We start from the raw sequence: 24234 nt of genomic DNA, 5'->3' as shown, positions 1-24234 counted from the left end.
CTTGTTTCTTGACTGTGAAATAGAACTGGGCGTTACGAGCATTTGCATAAGGCAATTGAATTCAAGGGATGAGTCCCTTTGCTTGTGCAAACTGAAGCAATTCCACCATGATTTCCTTGTTCTGAACCGATTTTTGCCAGCTGTGAATCAGGCCTTGGGTTCCCTCAGAATCCATGTCAATGAAATGGTTCTTCCATTGTATTTTGAGCTATCATTCATTTTTCCTTAGTTTTTTAGACGTTATCTGGCCGTCCCTCTAAGAAGCTCAGTGTGGTATATATGATTCTCCCCACCCCCATTTTATTCCCACCAACAACCTTGTAATGTGGGTTAGACTGAGAGGCAGTAACTGGCCCAAGATCACTCAGTGAGCTTCATGACCAAGGGGGATTTGAACTCTAGTCTCCCAGGTCCTGGTCCATCACTACATCATACTGGCTCTTACTTATCTATTAGGAACTTTTTGATTCTTTCATTATGGGAATTAAGCGCAGTCATAGAATCATAGAACCGTAGAGATGGGACCCAAGGGCCATCTAGTCCAACCCCCTGCAATGCAGAAATCACAGCTAAAGCATCCAAGACAGGTGGCCATCCAACCTCTGCTGAAAAACCTCCAAGGAAAGAGAGTCCACAACCACCTGAGGGAGTCTGTTCCACAGTCAGCTCTTAATATCATAAAGTTCTTGCTGATGTTTAGTCAGAATCTCCTTTCTTGTAACTTGAAGCCATTGGTTTGAGTCCTACCCTCCTGAGTAGGAGAAAACAAACTTGCTCCATCTTCCATGTGACAGCCCTTAAGATATTTGAAGATGGCTATCGTATCTCCTCTTTTCCAGGCTAAACATACCTACCTCCTTCAACCATGTTTCCCAGTATGACGAGTAATCATTAACTCTTTGAGTTTGATCAGTCACTCAGTTACAAATCCACCTAACAGTTACCTCATCCTAATCCAGAATGCGGCAGCTAGACTGGTGACTGGGGGCGGTCGCCGAGACCATATAACACCGGTCTTGAAAGACCTACATTGGCTCCCAGTACGTTTCCGAGCACAATTCAAAGTGTTGGTGCTGACCTTTAAAGCCCTAAACGGCCTCGGTCCAGTATACCTGAAGGAGCGTCTCCACCCCCATCATTCTGCCCGGACGCTGAGGTCCAGCGCCGAGGGCCTTCTGGCGGTTCCCTCATTGCGAGAAGCAAAGCTACAGGGAACCAGGCAGAGGGCCTTCTCGGTAGTGGCGCCCGCCCTGTGGAACGCCCTTCCAGCAGATGTCAAAGCGATAAACAACTACCTGACATTCAGAAGACATCTTAAGGCTCAGGGAAGTTTTTAACGTGTGATATTTTATTGTATTTTTGGTTTTTATGGAAGCCGCCCAGAGTGGCTGGGGAGGCCCAGCCGGATGGGCGGGGTATAAATAATAAATTATTATTATTATTATTATCCATCCACATCTTACCAGCTTCCTCTCAAGAATGGGGAACTTTGTCAAAAGCCCTACTGAAATCAAGATACACTATGTCCATAGCATTCCCCTGATCCACCAAGCTTGTAACTCTATCAAAAAAAGAAATGAGATTCATCTGGCATGACTTCTCTTTGAAAAACTCATGCTGGGTCTACTAAGATTAGATTACTACCACAGCATCCTTTACTAAGTGCTCACAGACCGACTGTTGAATTCTCTGTTTTTGACATTTCCTGGTATCAGCGTCAAGCTTAGCAGTCAGTAGTTACCTGGGTCTCCCTCCCCCCCTTTTTTATGATGGGGACAGCATTTGCCTCCTTTGCTTTGCAGGGACTTCGCCTGTTTTCCAAGAATTCTCAAAGATTCAAACACACAACTTTTCTTCTGCCTATGTTATATAGAGTGACAGACTTCTGTCATTAATAGACCAGCTTTTAAATTGGTTTTTGGCCTGGTCCTCTTTGACCAGTGGAAGTTCCCTGCAGGTGAATAGGTGTGCCCTGGCCCTGACACTGATAAACTGAGCTCTGATGGCATATTTTATAGTCACTTAGGGCAGTGGCATATTTTTGATATTTCAATCTTTCCCAAGAGCAGAAGACGGAAATGAATAGTGTAAGTGATATTGTGCAGCTTTCTCTGCCTTCCCATCCATCTCCATCTCTGCAGCCTGAGTCAGGTAGGACCCTCAGGGGCCAGCTGTTATAAAAACCCTTTAGCTGCAGCTGTCAACTTTTCCATCATCGTATTAAAAAATTGTTTGCGGCGTTGAGTGCAAAAGCGATGTAAATTTAGCCTAAAGATGACTACAAATGTATAGGGTGTGGAAGAAAAGATGCTGATTGAAATGATCATTATGTGAAAATCAGCCTCTGGAAACCCCAAAGGGACTTGGCTGCTTGTGAGTGATATTCACAGGAAAATAAAATAAAATAAAATAAAATAAAATGGTGAGGGTGGCAGGGGAAGGAGAGGTATGTCTGGCAGATGGGCATAACAGTATCCCCTTTGACATGATGTTTCATTTACAACTGTTTCCTGTTGCCACACAAACACAAAATGTTTTTTTCTCAGTATCATACCTGAACAGTGCTCTCAGGCCTGACCTGATTTCTGACTCATTAGACTAAGAGGTGTCACTGCCTTACGGGACTTCTTGAGGAGTGCCTAAGATGGCATCTTGTATGTCTTCTTCTGGCAACTCCTGCAGCCAAGCTGGTGCCAAACATCTTGCTCTGTTTTCCTTTGGGCCACACCAGCGATGCTGAGAGGGAGGTCTTGTCGTCTGGGCAGCTCATATACACTGCCCAGGCTTATGCTCCAGAGAGATCACTTTGGTGCCGCTAACACAGCAAAAACAATGTGGGAGGCAGCAGTTACAAGTTACTAGTCTCTGCAGCCACAGCAAGCGCTGTGATTCTCCAGCCATTTGACTTCATCCCTGAAGTCGCACTCCATTCCATTCATGGTGAATTCCGGCACCTCTGTTTCTAGAAAAATAGCAGTGCTCGAGACAGATGAATGGCAACGAGACTTAAGAGGGATCAATTCAAAAAAACCCAAATGGGTAAGAAAGAAAAAATAATTTACAAAATCTTATTAGAGTGGGAGACTAAGGAAGAAATGACGAAGGCTTCTATGATTCAATGGGAAATTGATCTGGCACACAACATAGACATGATATCTTGGGAGAGACGGTGGAAAACAACAATAAACTTTTCGGCATGTTATACTCTAGAAGAGAAGGTACAAAAAATGATGTACAGATGGTATCTCACCCCAAGTAAACTTGTAGAAATGTATAAAAAAGAAGCCGTTCAACAGTTTGGCTGCTGGGTTGGTGATTTGTTTTTGGGTTTTTTTGAAGTGGGTCTTGAGCCCATTACCCTACGGATGTGAGCAGTGGGGTTTTATGTTTCTCACTTATATTATGGCAAGGGTCCCCCATGATCAAGGGCGCAGGATTTCTTCTGCCACCTCAGCCACACTGCAGAGTTGATATGGGGCAGGGTGGGAAACGTTCCCTCTTGATCTTTGGGAACAGTTTCCACCGCTCCCCATCACAGTGCTGCTGAAGTCTTTCAGAGACAGGGGGAAAGCACTGTGCGTGTGTGAGAGAGAGAGGCGTCACCTATCCTCTTGAACTCCCTGCCCAGTGACGTTTTGGCACCTGCCAGTGTGGAGCCAGTGTGGCATAAAGGCTAGAGGGCTGGACTATGGGTTCGAATCCCCAGTCAGCCATGAAGCTCACTGGGTGGCCTTGGGCCGGTCGTTCACTCTCAGAGAACCATTGAATAGTAGAGTTGGTCAGTATCCTGAGGTTCCTCTGATCCAACCAATGCAATAATCTCAACCAAAGCAGCCAAGAGAGATGGCCAACCCAACCTCTGCTTAATAACCTCCAGTGAAGGAGGAAGTCTATTCCACTGGTGATAAACTCGTACAGAAAGCTCTTCCTGATGGTTAGTCAGGTAACTTGAAGCCATTTGTTTGGGTCCTGCCCTTCAGAGCAGGAGGAACCAAGCTCACTTCATTCTCTGAAGCCCTTTAGATATCTGAAGATGACTATCATAGGGTTGCCATATTTCAAAAGGTGGACATTCGGAAACAAAATCTGTTGGACTTTTGTTGCCCAGATTTTTGAGCTTTCTTTAGTTTTATCCAAAGTTGTGGAGCTTTGCTGGCAAAATGGCAATTTTTTTTTTGACATTTTGGAGCTATTTTTAAGAAAAATTGACCCAAAAGACACTGCTGACATGGGTTGCCATACCTCCGGATTTTCCCGGACATTTCCTTGCTGATTTCCCACCAAAACACTGCTTCTGACTGCAGTATTCCGGGGTATGTCTGGGAAATTCTGGACATATGGCAACCCTGAGTATCATATCTCTTCAATCTCCTCAGCCTAACCTACCTCACAGAGTTGCTGTGGGGATAAAATGGAGAGGAGGAGAACCATGTTTGCCACCTTGAGTTCCTTGGAGAAATCATAGAATCTTAAGAGTTGGGAGGGATGCCAAAGGTCATCTAGCCCAACCCCCTTCAATGCAGGAAAATGATATATTAAATGTAATAAGTGAATAAAAACTTCAATGTTTAGAGGGGCCTATTTAGATACTCTGACAAACATTTTAATATATAATTTTTTATCATGTATATTTTAACTGCTCATTTTATTAATATTTTCACATTGTTTAGGTTAAATTGTTTTTAACTTCTGACTTTTTGTCGATCTTTTTAATGTAAGTGTTATATTTTATGTAAACCACTCAAAATCAAGGGGGGAAATACAGCCCTAATTAAAAACATACAAAAGTTAAAATACTAAATCAGATTAGAATTGCCTCAACTTTCTAACCTTGTCTAAACAAGAATGTTATTAGCAGGTGCCAAAAAGTGTATAGTGAAGGTCCCTTCTTGATCTCAAGAGGCAGGGAGTTCCAAAGGGCAGGTTCTCAAACAATGGAGTTCTTTCAAATACAGAGCAGGTACAATGTGGCTGATGATTAGTGAGTGTTTATTCAAATGCATCCTGTTATGAGTTGCATTGAAAAGGTATTTGGAGGGCAAAGGCATAAACACAAGATAATGATTATTCTTTGATTTAAAAAATAATTAAAACAAATAATGCAATAAATAATAGATAAAATGTCTTGCTCAGACAACTGAAAATTCAGGGGGGAAAGTTCCATTTGACTTTAAGGTGCTTGTAGCATTAAATCGGTTGCATTGCTCTGAAGATCTTCAGTTAACATGTTCAACGATATGTTTTTCAGTCTTTGTACTTCTTCATACACCTCCATTTCCATCTTTGCAGTGTGTGCACTTCATTCCAGCTTCCCCGCGCCCTTTGTATTTGCAAGGGAAATGTGCAGGTATTAAATTTAAACCCTAATTTTTTAACATGCCTTCAGGACTGATTCCGAAAGGTTATTCTTCAGGGACCAGAGTACCATCTCCCCTCTCAAAACATAAAGAACCAAAACTTTTATTCATAACGTTTTCCATGATCTGTTTCCCAGACTCAGCTTTGCAAATAGTTTCCTTTTCTTGAAAAAAAAAACCATAGGAAAAAAAACTTTGCTGTCTTGCAGTTCAATTTCCTGTAGCACCAGTTATGCTGAGAATCACAGCCGCCGTATTATCTGAAAAATTCTGGGTTGTAACGTGCAAACTAAGCTGGGGAAGGGTAAGGGGAAAGAGGGAGGGAGAAAGTTCCTTCCGTTCCTTAAAGTAATTGTCCTGATGTGATGGATATTGCAGTTACCTGTCTGGGGCTGGAATATCTCTAGGCAGGGCAGCCCACAGCTCCATCACTTCATTACTGCGCTCAGTAACTTCACGCTGGGCAGCCGTTAAAATGAGAGGCGATTAAGGCAGCGCCTCACAACAATGAAAGCATTTTGAGGTCACAAGATAGCGCAGACCCACATGCTCATGTTATTGCTCAAATGCCTTTAGCTAGAAGAGTTTTTTTGGGGGGGGCATGGGAATTGAGAATGATTTTCCTCTGTAAACCAGTTAATGCCAATTGAATTGCTTTCTTTTCTGTACTTTTTATTTGTGTCTCTGTGTTTATTCAAGGAAACTTGTTTCCAACTCTGCTCTGGATCAGGGCCAAAACAGATGTGATGCGGGAGACCTGTGATTGGATCTCCCTTTTTATTTCTGTAACTTTTAAGGCTACGGTCCTGTACCCTTTTGCCTGGGATTAATTCCCGTTGAATTGAGTGGGACTTGCTTCTGAGAAGACGTGTAGGATTGCACAGCTGCAGACTTATACATACAAATAGCTGTATCTTCTTTTCACCTGCAGCGGACCTTATTGCTTGGTGCAGAGGGAAAGGGGCAAATACCCCCCTCTCACGACATTTGCTCTCATGAAAATTGCATCCCCTTCTCACCTGATGGCTTTAACTTAAAAAAAGAAGAAGCTATTATTTAATATCTGCTTTGGCTGTTCTCATTTGGTTGTCACGTATAGATTTCAGTACAAGATATTAACAGTTGCTTTACCGATGGAATTTTATTTCATTTTGAAGATGCAAGCGACAGAAAACACAACAATACAGCAAAATCCCTAAGGGCATAAGGAAACTCAATTGCAATCCTTAACAGATCATGCTTATGGGACAACCAGCACATGCGTATTCGGTATACACATCATGCACAGAAAAAATACAGGCACCCTGATTTGACTGCAACCTGGAAACCACGATGCCATAGACTTTTTTTAAAAAGAGAATTCCTTGCTTGCTGCGTGAGTTTGTACATAATCATTGTATTCCAAATTGTATTAATCCATTGATATTTCGATGGTTGCTTTGGAGATTTCCAGTTATGCACTATACAGATCTTCATCGCAATATACAATTGCTTAAGAATAGGTTTAAAATGGTGACACAGCATACTTTGGGAGATATCTGTGGTTCAATGTGAATAAATTCCTGGTAGTAATCAGTGACCGAATCACTTCTAAACAGTTGTGCTGTGTTAGCGTTTACAGGTCACCTTGCCCTGGAATCATATAGTTGGAACAGAGCACAAGGTCATCCTTCCCGCTTCCAGTTGTTTTTTTCTATTTATGGCAGCATTTTATTGGATACAAAAAGGAAGAGTGGCCCTATTAAACATTTCCCATGAACAAACTATTGGACTATTGACCACAATGCTAAACAATGCTGCATGAACAAAAAGATGAGTAAGCTGTCTCTTCCTTCAACATAATTTGAGCAGATTGCCTTGTTCACTTACCAGCCATTTCTCATGGTTAATATTTCTTACGTACAGGAATTTAAGCAGCTGCCTCATTGGTCCTTCCAGCTCAGTACTTAGGCTGCAGATGTTTTGGGATATAAAGCTTTCTTGGCCATGCATGGAGGTGCCAGGAACAAAACCTGGGACCTTTTGCATGGAAAGTTCTGTCTGGGTGATAGCTGGCATTTACCATGTCACAATTGGTTTTCCCAACGACTTAAAATTACTAGTAGGGACAGCCTAATAGGGAATGCATTAATAAGAATTAACCACCACAGGAAACTGATAAAGCTATTGTGTGATTGTGGCAATTAGACATGGGGTCAGCAAACTTTTTCAGCAGGGAGCCGGTCCACTGTCCCTCAGACCTTGTGGGGGGCCGGACTATGCAAGGGGGGGTGATGTAAGAGCATCACAAGCCCCGGTGGCTGTTTACCTGTGTCTTGCAAGCGGCAGGGGCTGGTGGCGGTGGCAGAGGGATGATGAGGGCACGCAAAAGGGCTTCAGAGAGGGGCTGCTTAAAATGGCGGCCACTCGTGCGCTGCTGCTGCTGGCACCAACAAAGCCCAGCCCCCTTCCTCCTGTAGGCAGGGAAGGGAGAAGCCAGGAGGAGGGAGGGAGGAGGCGGAGGCGCTGCCACCATGTGAGGAAGAGGGAAAGCATGTGCGCACTGGTGATCCACCCGACGATTCCCGGACTGTCCGCAAGCTGGATCCAGAAGGCAATGGGGCCTGATCCGGCCTGCGGACCTTAGTTTGCTGACCCATGAATTAGACCTTACTCTCTGATCCTAAATGCCTTACCTAGAAGTAAACACAATTCATTTTATACAAATATTGATAAGCTGCTCTGGAAGGAATTTGTGGGTGGGTGTTCACTGGAAGTGATGTCTTTTTGTGTCAACAATTATTCCAAACCTGACGTATGGAACTTCCTTCTTGGTAAGAGTTCACATTACACAGAAGCTAGCGGTAAATTGGAAAGAAAACGTTACTAAGATGTGAACCCAATGGCACTTACATCTTAGGAAAATTCATAACATCTGGTAACATGCATTGGAAGGTTTGGTTGTGTCAAGATGATGGATGTGGTTTTATACACATGGGGGAGGGATCATATTCTGCCTGTCTCTTCACCTGATGTCTAGTGTTAAAGATGCTTCCATAGGTGAATATCAGGAGTTATTTTTATGTAAGTTCCTGTTTGATTTGTCTTTGGGAATAGAGAATAGTTGCTCCATGTTTGGAAAATAACAAAACTTGTGAAATTCACTACTCTTCTGAGAGTAAATTGAAACTACAATCTAGGGCAGGGTGGTCCTACATGCAACCTGGGGGTCACATGTGGCAAGCAATGCCTTTTTGGCATTTTATGCTTCACCCAGCCTTTGTGCTGCCTTCCCAAAGCTGGATAAGCAAAGTGTAAGGGCTCTGACAGGGTCCTACCGTCCTCCGTCCTCCTTCCCAAAGCCTAGTTAGCGCTTTCCCAGTTTTGGGAAGAAGGTGGAAGGGCTCTAGGACCCTGTCAGAGCCCTTAAGGTAAAGGTAAAGGGACCCCTGACCATTAGGTCCAGCCATGACCGACTCTGGGGTTGCGGCGCTCATCTCGCTTTACTGGCTGAGGGAACGGCGTACAGCTTCTGGGTCATGTGGCCAGCAGGACTAAGCCGCTTCTGGCGAACCAGAGCAGTGCACGGAAATGCCGTTTACCTTCCTGCTGGAGCGGTACCTATTTATCTACTTGCACTTTGATGTGCTTTCAAACTGCTAGGTTGGCAGGAGCTGGGACCGAGCAACGGGAGCTCACCCCATTGCGGGGATTCGAACCACCGACCTTCTGATCGGCAAGCCCTAGGCTCTGTGGTTTAACCCACAGCGCCACCCGGGTCCCTTACACCTTGCTTATCCAGCTTCGGAATGGCAGTATGTGTGTGTGTCAAATTTTGGCCTTGTGTTCCCCCACCCATGCGATAAGGCAATGGGTTCCACACGGGTTCTGTGTCAAAGTATTCCTGCAGCCCACTTTGTATGAAAGTAGGACTGCCCTGATTTAAGGAGACCACTTATGTAATATATGATAAAAGAATACAAATCCGAAGGCAAATTCTTATGTTTGACTTCATTTACTGTATTTGAAGTCATCCAAGTTTAGCCTTCATTTCTAAAACGTTGTATGACTCTTTATCTCTGTCCTGTTGAGTACTGTATTCCTAATTCTTTGCAATATGTATATTACAGTGTTTTGTTGTATTTTTATTACCAACTGTCCTCTTTCTTTGTGTGATAAAATATTTTTTTAAAGATTCCACACCATGTAGGAAGAGTAAATGAAGAAGATTCATCGTAAAGTTAGGACAATCATTGCTTGGTTTATTAAGCTGAGCTATAAACAAGAGCAATCCAACAAGGAACTCCCTAATTAATCATAGTTTTCCATTTTCTCTGAACTTTGAAACTATGCTGACCAAAGTTAGAACAAGTCAGGAATTTAAACTAACTTCAAACCATCCAAATGTGGTTATGGACTAGGTGTGGACTTACTGTTGCTACAAATATACCAGTGTAATGCCAATATATTTCACACCAAACTAAGCCTCCTGGTGTATTATCGCTCTAGGAGGCTTACAGTGGTACCTCGGGTTAAGAACGGACCTCGTTCCGGAGGTCCGTTCTTAACCTGAAACTGTTCTTAACTTGAAGCACCACTTTAGCTAATGGGGCCTCCCGCTGCTGCCATGCCGCCGGAGCACAATTTCTGTTCTCATCTTGAAGCAAAGTTCTTAACACGAGGTACTTTTTCTGGGTTAGCGGAGTCTGTAACCTGAAGCGTATGTAACCTGAAGCATATGTAACCCGAGGTACCACTGTAGTTTGGTCAGAATTGAATATACATTTCCAGAGTTAATGCTAAATACATGACTTCTGATAAATGAGCCCCCATAGATGCTAGAGGGCTGTGAAAATTTGTGTCCCAGGCTTTTTAATCTCCTCTACCCTTGTGGCGCTGTGGTCCAAACCACTGAGCCTAGGGCTTGCCGATCGGAAGGTCGGCGGTTCGAATCCCCACGACAGGGTGAGCTCCTGTTTCTCGGTCCCTGCTCCTGCCAACCTAGCAGTTCGAAAGCACATCAAAGTGCAAGTAGATAAATAGGTACTGCTCCGGCGGGAAGGTAAACAGCGTTTCCATGTGCTGCTCTGGCTCGCTAGCAGCGGCTTAGTCATGCTGGCCACATGACCCGGAAAAACTGTCTGCGGACAAACGTCAGCTCCCTCGGCCAGTAAAGCGAGATGAGAGCCACAACCTGAGTCATTCATGACTGGACTTAATGGTCAGGGGTCCTTTACCTTTACCCTTGTACTATCTGAAACCAGAGGGGTGCATTGGTTGCCAGGTGTGAATTTTTTTCAACTCTCCTACCCTACTAATGTCATTGTTAAAATTTTCAATAAAACATTTTTTTTACAAGACTTTTGACACAAAATGTTTGAAAGGAGGAATCTCACACGCACACAAACACACTGGGTTGACTCCAGACTTAGGTGAGTGAGCTGAGGTCCTATTAAAATTAATGGGACAAGTTAGTGATTGCTTACTTTTCATTGAAATGTGTAACGGGATTTAAGTGCAACTAACTTTGTCTGGATCCAACCAATTATATTCCGTACATACTTAATTATTGCATGAAATGTAGTCTTGGCCGGCAGCGGCAGCTGCTCACTTACTGTAATGGTAAGATGGAAGCACAGATCTTCTGCATTTGTTGAGAAAAAGAATACTGGGAAAAACCACGATGACTCTGAGAAATCCACTTTTCCAAAATGGAAAAAGAAGTAGAAAAAGTTTCCCACATTTAATTTATGAGCAAAGAAAAATAAAACAAATTCTAAAATTATCCAATTTGCCCCAAGCTTTGTGGAGAAGAATGAGCATGTAATTATCAATTAGCGAAAAGGAACTTGGAATGCAAGGGGGATAATTAATTGAAAGATCTTTCTGAGCTTGAAAAAGTAACTTGAAAAAGTGCCATCTGAAATGGTTTTAAGGCTAGAGGGCTGTCTATTATGGATGGGCGGGAGACTGGCATGCAGCACTAATGAGGTTAGAGGGTGGATTAAAATCCAATATGTTACTGAAAATTATACAAGAAATGATCAGAGAGAGATAGGAAGGATGATCATGTTTTTAACGTCTGAGTTGGGTTCTGCCACTGATTTCTTCTGTGATCTGTGAACTTGAATTTAAAGCTGTTCTTGCACTGGCTTATGTAGAATGCTAAATCTCTTTATAGACACACACACACACACACACACACACACACACACACACGTCTAATATATTTCCCATTTATCTATATGTTTCCTGCCCTAACAAAATCAGAGTGGCTTGTGATTCTCACAGCAAACCATGGGTTGTAAGAGCACTTGGTGGGATGTGCCTGGGAGGAGAAGAGCAGGGGGAGGCCCAATTACAGTGGTTCTGGGTAGAGGGAGGTATGGTGTGGAAGGAGGGGCAGGCCAGGTGAGGTGCATGTGGGCCAGCCCCTCCTCCAACCTGGGGAATTGTGGTTGTCATATCAGCCAGCCCTCAGGTCTGCGACTGCTGCTGTTGAATGCCAGGTCAGTCCAGAATAAAACCCGATTGAAATGGATCCAGAAAATCAGTTTCTTCCAAAAGTGCCTGGATCTGCTCTGCAACCACTCATCCATGATCTGATTGTGGATGAGGAGGCTGATCTGGCATGTATTGCTGAAACCTGGGTGGGTGAACAGGGTGGAGTTGGTCTCACCCAGCTGTGCCCACCGGGGTACTCAGTGCAGCATCAGACCAGACTCGAGGGTGGGGGAGGGACTGTTGTAGTCTATAGAGATTCTCTATCTCCAGGCTCTCTGTCCAGTTGGCGGGAAGGGGAATCTAGAGTATGTGTTCCTGGCACTGGGCAATCGGGACAGATTAGGGATCGTGCTGGTTTTTTTCAGACTATGCAATGGGGTGGGGAACCTTTTTTGGCTCCAGAACCTTATCTGCACCTGCCTCATGGGCCAAATTTTACAGGTGGGCAAGGTTTCCCAATGCCAAAGTCCATATTGCTCCAGACTTAAATGGGAAGCACGAAGAGGCTTGCCAAAATCTTGGCAAGTCCTCTGTCCCTATTAAGTCTCCAACCATGGGCCATCTTTCTCCAGTCTTTAACCTTCACTCCTCGGTTGATGAGCAGAGATCAAATCCTGCTGCATGGGAACAGGATCACACAGCCAAGGCAAGATTAGACCCTGTCCTCCTGCCCATCAGATGGCATCACTAGCGACAGGATCCACTCTCTTTAATGCACCTATAGATACATGCAAAGACATCCATTTGCACAACAGCTATTGTGGTCACTTCTTTGCGGATGGTGTTTATATGGAGCATTTTGCAAAATAACGGAAATCCCTGCAGTGTATTTCCATGGCAGGTGTTATGGTGTGTGCTGGTGGAAAACAACCACATACTAGAGGGATAAATCTGCAATATGGTTTCTGAAGCACGATTAAGGAGGCAAAATTTTAATGCGAATGCCAAGCCACAGTGAGAGAAGAGCAGGTTGGAAGTGGTGAGGTAGCATGAGTGATGGACAACAGCTGGTGTAAGCAGGAAATATATGATAACCATTGATGGGAGGTCTGCTTGAGCCTCGTGTGAGGCACCAGGGATGTACATGTGAGCTCATGCTCTATGGCTTCCATGACTGCAAGTCCTTCCTCTTTCTATATGCAGCTGCAACAGTATTCACTTCATTTACCATGTGAAGAAAGTGAGGGGTCTGCAGAACCAGAGTGTGAGATGACCTCTGTAGATGCTAGGCAAGAAAGGATACATGGAGAACCACTGCCCCAGAAATAATTTAATTTTGTTCACATCAAAAAACAGCACAATATTTTTAGTAAAATATTTTCTTGGGGAAAGCTGCCATTTATGTCTCTACAGAACACCAAGTGAAAACCTGATATGAATTATATGCTGTCAAGAATGTTATCTATGGACATATATACAGTGGTAACACCTCGGGTTACAAACACTTCGGGTTACAGACTTTGCTAACCCAGAAGTAGTACCTCGGGTTAAGAACTTTACTTCAGGATGAGAACAGAAATCATGTGGCGGTGGCGCAGTGGCAGTGGGAGGCCCCATTAGCTAAAGTGGTACCTCACGTTAAAAACGGTTTCAGGTTAAGAACGAATTAAGTTCGTAACCAGAGGTACCACTGTAAATCTCACTGAGTTAGGGTAGGAACGATAAGTGAATACAAATAATCATTTTACTACAGGTTTATTTTAGCGCATTGCTGAGAGCCCAAAGGCATTGGGAAGGAGAATCAGGCTGTGCTCATTTACGCATTTCTAGTGCTGGGTTTTTAATCTGTGTTCACACAACATTATCCAGAATGCGTATGTATCCTGCACTTTGTATTAAAATGCTACTGTTTGATGTGTTGCTTCTCAAACCAGCTTCACACCAATTGAAGTCCTCAAGCCATTCCTAATTCATCTCTAGCCAAGGTGTGAACACCTTTGCATGGGGTAAAGGCATCTGCACCCGTCAACACCACTGGTGTATGCACAAATAGAAATGAATTTGACACTAATGAAGCCATGCTGATGTGAATAGCTCTGTGAAACCCACCAGGTTTCACTGCGCTCTAGGCAGTAATGTGAACACACTCCTTTTTTTCTTTTCTTCAATCAACCAGTTCCTCAGCCACACTGAGCAAAAGTTGAATGGCACAATCTGAGGGAAAGCTTCTGGATTTATGAAGGCAAGACACGTCTTAAAACATGTGAATGGCTTTCCTTGCTGACAGAATTTAGTTAAATCTCATTATGGAAAAAGGTGTTATGAGACAATTTTATAGAGTGAATGAGTTTTATAAACTATATGCTAAGGTTCATACAGTTTTCATTTAATCCATCAGTTTTGCCTGCAGCGGTAATGTAAATTTCATAGTGGATTTGGGGAAAAACAAAAATGAAAACCATGTGCCCATTTTCTCTCTTAAACCTTCTTTTCTATTTCTCCTCCTGTATTTGAAGGACTTTACTCAAATTTATCAAATTAAGGTCTGCAGAGAACTGATAAACTCTTTTGTTGTTATATAGCACACTTTTACAGGTGCTGAAAATATTGATCAAACTTCGTCAGATCCTTTCCCTGGAAGCTGTTGAGATGTTAAACCTATCCAATAGTGAATGTGTGGCTGTTTCTTAAATTGTTACTCTAACTATATTGGCATTATATTAATGTAAGCATCCATACCCTTTGGGCATCTTTCATATCCTTACTTCCTATCAGTGGTAGTCCGTCTACCTGTGACAACCGAGTGGAGAAAGGTGAAGTGTGAGTGAATCCTGTTCAAAGTGGGACTCTCAGACTTCACCTGCAATAAGATCTGTGACATCTTAATGAGTGCTGGACCTAATGGGCCTTCACCATGAGTAAATCCCACTTTGGATATTATAGCAGAAGCAGCGCATAGGTATGGATAACCTTTGTTATGTTAAAAGGATCTCTTAGATCAGTGCTAAACTGTGACGCTCCAGATTTCACTGAACTGCAATTCCCTTGGTTGGCTGAAGATGATGGACGTTGGGAGTCCAACAGCATATGGAAGGTCAAAGGTTATCCATTGTTAGGTAACCTGGTCTTTGGTACAGTGGAATGAAGTGGCAGAGCCCTGTTCCTTACATTCAGCCCAAGGGTGGCAGTGAAATGAGTTTGGTGGGGTAGCAGTACAAACTCCTTTCTGCCATGCAGTAGCCTCCTCTGCAAACTAGACCCTTGGTCACACAAAAGCGGGTGGGTGCAATCCTCTCCTTGCTAGTGAGCTGAGATAGCTCAGTTGGAAGAGCGTGAGACTCTTAATATCGGGGTTGTGGGTTCAAAGATGGGTGAAAGATTCCTGCATTGCATGGGTTTGGACTAGATGACACTCGTCCTTTCCACTCTAAAATTTTATGATTCTCTGTTTTCTCTGGCCAACTGTATTATGCAAACCCTATGAACAGAGGTCATAATGAGATAAGTGTGCATTGAATAGGCCACAATGGCTTTGTCATATCACCTTCGACGCTAAAATTAAAGAATGTTTCTTGCTTCCGAACTATTGTTTTCCCCATATGCAAATTTAATCTAATAGTTAATATCAATTAATCAACTAAAACTCACAGATTAATCTTCAACTCAGTGGCAACCCTGCTTTTTCTTAAACAAGTAAACTAGAGCATTTGTACAGCTCTAATAAATTAAAGAGTTTAACCTTCAAAGCACTTGAGTCGAATGCAGCTCCCAGTCTTCCACTGAAAGCTGACAGGATCTCAGGGATAGTCTGGGATGTAGCACAGCAGGAATTGTCTTTTCTTGCATAAGTGGTTGTGTCAGTTGCCTCTGGACCCAGCCCCCTAACTCTCTCCATATTTCGTTTCCCCCACTTTATTGAATTAAGATCACATGGAAGAACACTGCTGCCGCGCTGCTGGCTACAAGACTGTCCTCTACTAAGAGCAGAGCTTCTATGGTGATGGCACCTGAATTGTAGAACTCACTCCCAAGTGAGAACTGTCAAGTTCTAAGCAAGTGTATGAATTTAAAAACCACCTTTTTTTTGCTTGGGCAATTTTTAATCTGAGTTTATCATTTTGTTTTGTTGTCTGCAACTCTGAGCACCTTTGTGTCAGAAAATTGGAACATTAATTTTAGTATAAAGAAACAAAGCGTACTTCCTTGAACTCTGACACCAGGCTCAGACAAACATGTTAGAACATGGAGTTGGGTATGAGACGAGTAGCACTGCTTGTGCCAGGAAACATTGATGAAGATCCTTTTTATGATACAGCTTTAAGACACGTCTTTGCTGAATTGATTACAGTGTGATGGGAACCTGTCACCAGGGTGTCAAGTCTGGCTCAACCACACTGTTGTTGGATGCTCAGGAGATGGCAGTATTTAACTGTCAAAAAGGTTTTCTACCTTGTAAGATTTTGCTTACTGAGTAGACATAGAACCTTCTTTCTTCAAGAATTTCAGCAGAGCTTTGATGCAAAGCCTGGCTTTCCCTGCAATTGTTCTGTGAATAAATGTATAATGTGTATACAGTTGGCAATGAACAGTTCAGTTTTCAATTTTACTGTCCTTTTTCTTCTTATTTCTGTTTCATTGGTGTATGTTTAGTCACTTCATCAGACTTCATGATTAACCTTAACTTCCTTGCTTGGCATTTAGTGAATTCAATTCAAACATTTTCCCATCTTTGGGAAATCTAATGTTATGATGCAGTTTTTAAAAAGCCAAGATGTACATTTGGTAACTTCTGAAAATTCTAAACTGTATTATAGTACAAATTTTCATATCTTGCATATATCACTTTTTTTGCTAGCAAATATGTGTACAGCTTGGGGGGTGAGTCCTCCACATTATTAACTGGTGGTTAGCAGTGGGTTTGCAACACAAATGTATACAGCAGAGATAGTCAACATGGTGCCCTCCAGCACAAGCCAGCATGACAATTGTTGAGGGACGATGGGAATTGCATTATAGTAACAACCAGAGGCCACCATTTTGGCTGTCCACGGCATATAGCAATTCAGAAATGTAACTGCAATCCTATTCAGAAGCAATTTATGTGTTTGTTTGTTTATATGCTGCCCATCTGACTGGGCTGCCTGGATGGCTTCCAACAAATTAAAACATCAAACACAATAAAAGATCAAACAGAAAAAACTTCCCTATACAGGGCTGCCTTCAGATGTCTCCTGAAAGTCAGATACTGTAGTTGTTTATTTCCTTAACATCTGATGGGAGGGCATTTCCATTGAGATAATTACGATACTTGAATGCATTTTGTGTTAGTTTATGAACACCATACTTTCAAGCATTTTGCTGCTCACATGCTTTATCCAAAAGCAAGGATAGGCAGTGTGGATTTTTCATAAATACAGCATCCCTATAAAGACTAAAATGAATGATTGTTTTAAAACAAAAGGGCAACTCCTGTAGCGTTGAACTACATGCTTAGCCTAAGTAAAGACTGAGAAGATAGTTATTACTTTGCATTTATATATTCTTTAAGAATGGGATTAATGGGTGAGCTGCACTGCTGATTTTTTAAATGTATGGCTTGTGTGTAAATTCTATTTTATGAAAGGCTGCTGTTTCCATGGCTTGCTAAATCCATTAATGGTTGCTTTCTAGGCTCATGTCTTCTGCTGTCTTCATTAGATAATGTTTGTTAAATCATTATGATGATTTAGGAGAACATATTTAATAGATTGTAATACAGCCAAAGTGGGGGGAGGAACAACAGGTATATGTGGTAATTTTCCCAGTAAGACCATATGGTTTTATGCCTTCGCTCCAATTCATCTGAAAGTTTTGGCATTAATTAACATAAAGGAAAAGAACATCAGTCGAAAGTCGACACAAGCAGAGAGCAGTAACACGAGACTGATGTATTGGTATGTGTTGTGTTTCTGTGTAAACATATGCATTTTCAAAATACAGTTGTAGCATTTTTCCAAATTGTAATCCATCAAAAATGATATGTTTTTTCCCCCTTCTGAAAAATGAGCTGTTAGCATTTCTGGCTTGCTTCCCATGATTGCAGAAGGAAGAGACTGCTGTTTCGGCTTTACCAACTAGTGTTTAGTTGTTTTCACTTATATAAGTGGGACTAAAACCTACTGAAACTTTGCCGGAATCAATAGGATCTCTCTCTCTCTCTCTCCTAGGCTGTAGAAAGATGTGTTGCTTGCAGAGCTCTTGAGATGTAGTCACACTAGAATCTATCTGTGGGCCCTTTGTGCACAATATGATCGCCAGCCTGCTGTCAGTCATAAGGATTGCATTTTAGATGGTGTGAAATGTCACTGTTGCACCACATCCAAAACAATGCTGCCATAGGCCACACTGTTTTCGATTAAAGAGGTCCAGTCTTACCGTCACCATTTCGCCTACACTAGGGCTTGGCAGGTGCCAAACTTTAATTTGAAGTCACAAGTCTTGAACTGGCCAGAGTGTAGCAGTACATGTTTATTTTAACCTGACTTGGACCTATGCTTTGACACTTGCAGGTATGTATTGGCTGCACTCAACTTCGGGGGCACTCCCTAGGGATGTTGAAGAATACTGTTTGTGTGAATTCTGATTAAAAACTGCACTGGTTCGCATCTCTGGATTAATGTGCAGATTGGAAAATATCATTTGGATTTTACACTTCTTAAAATTTTGCGATTCAGTTTGCACTGGAAAAACACACATCAAAATGCATTAAAAATCTGTATGTTAGGATAAAATATGTTTATAAATATGCACCTTCAGATAAAATGTATTTTGTGATAAAACATGAATTTAAAAAACATTTTGAATTGCTATTTTAAAACATTTTAGTGCCTTTTTGTAAAAAGAAAGAAAGAAAGAAAGAAAGAAAGAAAGAAAGAAAGAAATCACAGTTAAATGCAGAAACAAGATGGAGCAGACTTAGGAATACTTGTGAAATGCATGTGGAATGGAAGCAGAATTCATCCCTATACTCAGCTCACTGGGATGCGGGTGGTGGTGTGGGTTAAACCACAGAGCCTAGGACTTGCCGATCAGAAGGTTGGCGGTTCGAATCCCCGCAGTGGGGTGAGCTCCCGTTGCTCGGTCCCTGCTCCTGCCAACCTAGCAGTTCGAAAGCACGTCAAAGTGCAAGTAGATAAATAGGTAAGGGAGGGAAGGTAAACGGCGTTTCCGTGCGCTGCTCTGGTTCGCCAGAAGCGGCTTCGTCATGCTGGCCACATGACCCGGAAGCTGTATGCCGGCTCCCTCGGCCAATAAAGCGAGATGAGCGCTACAACCCCAGAGTCAGCCACGACTGGACCTAATGGTCAGGCGTCCCTTTATACTCAGCTCAGCCATAAGCTCTGAATTATTATTTTTTAAGTAACCGTGTCATAGGTTACATTAAGACTTTTGAAATACTACTACTCTAGTGCAAGCTGAAGAAGAGGGCAAAACCCTGTGCCTTGAGCTGGGCAAGGAAGCAGTCAGTACCAGAGCACTGGAAGACAAGGAAGAGAGCTGGTCTCCCTCTGTACCATAGCTGCTCCATTAGGCCATATTGCTCCTGCCCAGGCATGACATCTCTGACTCTCACGTTGCCTGTTAGCCACTTGTGGTGTAGTGATCTGTGCCACTTCTGAACATGTTAATGGCCATTAATATTGTAGAAAAAATGTGCATCGTTTTCAAAAGGCCTCCCTAAGTTCTGTGCAAGTTTTAAAGCTGATGAGCTCATGTTTTACACTGGCTTGCCTACAAAGGTGCCAGAAAAACTTAATTGCCTGAAGGACCTGACCCTGTTAGGTCATTTAGCTACATAACAGCTTAGGCTGCCATCCTAAACTCGCTTACCTGGGAGTAAGCGCCACTGAATTCAGTAGGACTTTTTTCTGAGTAGGCATGGTTAGGACTGTGCTGTTACTTTTTTGGATGTCCTTTATTTATATACTAAATGGGCTTTTGTCGTGGTGCTTCTCTAAAGGATCTCTGTATCTTAGCAGCAAACAGGTCTTTTTGCTCTGTTGGGTCTCTATCAGCTGGTTCACACAAGGTGCTCCCTCTTCCTACACAATCTTTCCCATATACAAATTATTTAGAGAATTCTGTGTCAACCGGGCTCTCCATGCAGGCAGAACACATTAATGTGCTTGCTACATGCCAAGCACTTCCTGCAGCCTTCACATTCTTAACTGTCAGCTCCGACGTGCACAAGCCAATTCACACGGAGCTTTCCTCATATTAGCCTGTGCATGAAAGGGTTGCATGGAAAGATGGGGCAAAGCAGCTGGTTTGCATGTGTGAACCAGGCCTGAATATGACACATTTCCCAGTACGGAGGGGATACTCAGATTACCAAAACAGATGTGAAGTGGGAGATCCCTGATCACATCTCCTGACTTAAAAACAGAAAACTTGAAAGCAGCTACCAGGAGCTCCAATTTTAAGCAAAGAAGTGTTGTTGGGGAAAGTGGGGTTTTTAATCCTTTCCCAGCATGCCATTTTACTGATATAAATCCCCACCCACACCCCCCACAGAATGCAGAATGCAGACACTGTAGCTCTGTTTTGACTCTAACCTACCATAATATTCATAGTAAACATCATTACTAAAGGGTATATTAGAGATTGCTGACCACTTTATTTTCTCAGAGTTTCCTGTTCCCTTGCTGATATTTTTAAGCCTTTAATAATTTTGCTTCATGTGGTGTTAAACATTGTAACAGCGATGAAAGATATAGAAGAAACTTGAAAGTGCATTGTGTTGCTATATTTCCCCACCATCCATGCATACTCTGAGATTCCTCAGCTAACATTAACTACAGGTCTAAGGCCCAGTTTTCACTTTTAAGGTCATCCCGAGGTGACATTTGCTGACATTTGAGCATTTTGAATGTGTTGTGTTGAATTACAATTAATCCTGCCTGACAATCAGGCTTTCTGTCTCCCGTTTGTGAAGCTGAGGGCGATGAGTGTGTTTCCTCAGTACACTGAGGAACAGTTACACTCTTAGATGCCTGCCTTTCTTTATTTTTACCTCATACTTTCCAGGATTGATTCCAGATAGTGAAAAACCAAGCCTGGAATTGTGGATTCAACTGTAAAGAATTAACACATGACCAATTTGCTAGGTGGTAAAATATTTATTAATTTGGTCAGTGTAAACAGGGAGTCACAGGCCCTTGTAGATCAGCTTCCTTAAGGCCCTCACCCTCACCTTACATGACACACAGAGGCAGATTTTGGGCAGAGCGGCCATTTCTGCCACTCTGGGCACCGACACAAGAAGGTGCTGCAGGGCTTTGCAACTGTAACGCAGTGAAATGAGAAGAATGGAAGGCGAGAGGTGGGCGCACATCAAATGTTGTCTGTGCACTTGTGTCCACTGTGACACATGTCGGTGGCCTGTTCAGTTGACAGAACAGGCTTTCTCCGTAGCTTAAGTGTCGGGGAGAAGAGTCTGTGGTATGATGAGCAGAGTGTTGTGTGTCGAGGTCCCCAAGCCACCCCCCAATAATTCACACATCACACATCAATTTTGGTTTGGGTTTTTGGCAAGATTTTGGCTACAACTTTATTTAAATACACACACGTGAGTGGTTGCTTAGGCATTGGTTCCGACTATCTGTCCTTGCCCAGGGGACAGAACTGACTTCCGGATTCCAGCGGAAGCCAGTCAGGGAGAACCATATTGGGGAGAAATGAAGCTGGACATCAGTCCCCCATCTCTCACCCTCATGCCCCCTGGGGCTTGCACGGCCCAAGTCCGATGCCAGGGACTAGGGCGAAAGGGATGGCAAGCCCCTGGATTCCTTTAACGGAATTCCCTTTCTGCACCACCATTGGAGGGGTAGGCACTTACCCCTCCACCAACCAATTTGAACCAATGCCTAACCGCCAGCCTTACAAGTTGTGACGATTTGCTATGCAGTAGGCAAAAACCAAATGGCAACAGCCAATCTGCCAAATGGACAAAATTCCTACCAGGCCCCTGCCCCAAAGCAGACGACCCCATGACAGGCATAGCAAGGTCAAGTGAACAACCCCCCCCCCCCAATACAGGGAGGGTGGGCGGGTGATCCGGTGCAAGCAGCCAAGAGGACGCCCAAAGTTGGGCGACCAATATTTAAAACCTCTGACCCCTCCTTCAAAATTGGCAACAAGCAGTTCTCCCCAGCAACCCGATTAACCAATTCACTGCCTGGGTCACTCGCAAATCCGCCCAGCAACACTGGGGAGGCTTGTATCCCCCACCGCAACACGTGCTCTCTGCTAGGGAGAACACGTTTTACCCAGTGCTTTGGGGGTACACATACCCCTAAACATTTTGTGAATCTAAGTTTGGCCTCATTGAGGGGTAGTATTTCAATATGAGTAGGAAAATGAGAGTACCCTTAAACATTTTTTTAAGAAAAGAAAAGCACTGGTGTTACCAGTTTAGATCATCCTGTGTTGAACTGGGGGGAAAAGGTGTGTCTCTGTGCTTGCTGTCCAAGACAAGATCAACCAAGGCAAAAAGGGTGGCTGTACTTATGGAAGGAAGAGAAGTTTTGCAGCAAGAACATAAAGGGGAGAACAAGGGGTGGTGAAAGCAGATAGGTCCCTCCTTTCCATTTGTTTTGCATTTCTCTGTCTCTTGATCACACTTGGGCATGACCAAGACCACTGGAATATATTACAGAATCAGCATGAATTCAAAAGACTGATTGTAGGAACTCATGTCCAGAACTCAATGCATCTGTATAGCTTCATAATCCCTGCAAAGTGTCCAGTTACTTCTTATAAATATGGTGAGGCCAACGATTCAACTAAACTTGGACATGGAAACAGCTTGTGAGTCCGGCCCATCTCTGTGTAAGTGTGTGAGAAGTCTGAATAGAATTCTGTTCTGTCTCCTCTAAATCTAAGCATTCCATGCAACAAGGCTTTCAGAAATCTTCTCACAGGAGACTAATCTATTAAGCTTAATGTATCATGGAAAAAGGAAGTATTTACTGATATTTCATCTTTTCCCACTCTAGTTCATCCTATTTCTTAGTTATACCCTCATGCATCAAACTAAATATTTCCTCTCTACCTGGATGCTGACAGCCATTAAATATTTCTAAACTGCAATTTCTCTGTGCCTGCAACTTAGCCAGAAATCTGTATATAAACTTGTTTTCTTCATTCTTCATAAGTCAATCACTGTAATTTTACATGAATGGTATGGGATTTTGCCTTCTCGTCCAAGGTTGTGAACAGGAATTCCACTTGAGCTAGGAAAAGGAAAATATTAACTACTACATTTTAATAAAATATTAAGTGCTGCCATTTTTGGGCAACAGATACTCACAGAGGTTTGGAAACAGAATGAGTCCATTTTGTTTTGTCTCAGTGGCTTGAGAAAAGAAAGCTTTAAAAGCTGGAGAACAAGAATTTTCCAGTGTTGTATTCTATTCCTCTAAAGAGTTTTATTTCTTAAAAAGGTGGTGGAATAAGCTGCCCAGGGGAAGGGTTGTATCTCAGTGGCAGAACATGTCCTTTGCATGTAAACAGTTCCAGATTCAATTCATAGTATCTGATGGAGCTGGGATAGATCAGCATTTCCTGTTGAAAACACAATGGAGGAGAATTTTTGTTGTAAAAGGAGTTTTATTTTGTGTTTCACAAGTAGGGTATCCTCTGCAAACTCTTGACAGAAATGTATATAGTCTGATATGATTTATATATTGTAAAAGAGTGCAACAATTAAAATGGAGGACCTTGACAATCTTTGGAAAAGTATCTGAAAAATCATGATACCATTACTGATCTTTCTGCAACCATCCATCAGCAAGTAGTCAGTGAGTGTTCTTAATGTTGTTTTCCTCTCTTCTGGAATAATTTTGCTGGAGTTCCTTGGCGTGTGAGTTTTTGTTGACATATTTTTGGCTTTGTTTCATGGTGCATTAATTTTTGTAAATATCATAAATAGGCCAAGAGCATATGCTCAATTCATCTGCCTTTTGAGAAATAAAAAACTGGGTGTAGAAATATTTAAACGGTCTCTTCTTCTACAGCCAGGGTTTTACTAAGGTGCAGTAATAGCAACAGAAGTAGGACTGAGCCCCTGGAGGCTCTCGTTCAAATCCCACTGAAATCAGTGAAACTGTCTCCAGGTTAGTAAAGATACTCTTTTTAGAAGATGTTAAGTACTTGTTATGGTGATTTTCCCTGGACAGATTACAGAAACATTCTCCAACAATGGGCTTTTTCCGTAATGGTTTGTGAGGTTCACATTTGCAAAGTTTTGAAGGAAGTGAATGTGCTAATGACTCTAAAATCCCCACCCTGCTTCCTATAATCTAAAGCTGTGGCTTTCACTCTTTCCTTTGAGAATTGCAGTCTTTGTAAACAGGTGTCGCAAACAGCGTAGATTTGTCCCATACACTGCTTTATGGATGTTGCTTAAGCCTTA

At 42.7% G+C, this 24234-nt stretch overlaps 1 protein-coding gene and 1 long non-coding RNA gene across 4 annotated transcripts in view; one reads left to right on the top strand and one right to left on the bottom strand.

The window, feature by feature from the left end:
* SUGCT (succinyl-CoA:glutarate-CoA transferase) overlaps positions 1–24234 on the top strand; it is a 296012-nt gene that overhangs the window by 218882 nt on the left and 52896 nt on the right. The gene's annotated exons all lie outside the window — the stretch shown is intronic.
* Positions 23222–24234, bottom strand: part of LOC310745675 — a 62584-nt gene continuing 61571 nt past the window's right edge. The window contains exon 2 of the long non-coding RNA XR_014540304.1: positions 23222–23384. This is a non-coding gene — a long non-coding RNA (uncharacterized lncRNA). The remainder of the gene's footprint in view (positions 23385–24234) is intronic.

The sequence above is a fragment of the Podarcis filfolensis genome (genome assembly GCF_964270895.1).
Source record: "Podarcis filfolensis genome assembly, chromosome: 12".
In the NCBI taxonomy this organism is placed as follows: Eukaryota; Metazoa; Chordata; class Lepidosauria; order Squamata; family Lacertidae; genus Podarcis; species Podarcis filfolensis.
The sequence above is the reverse complement of the archived record's forward strand: the minus strand, read 5'-3'. Positions and strand labels throughout refer to the sequence as shown.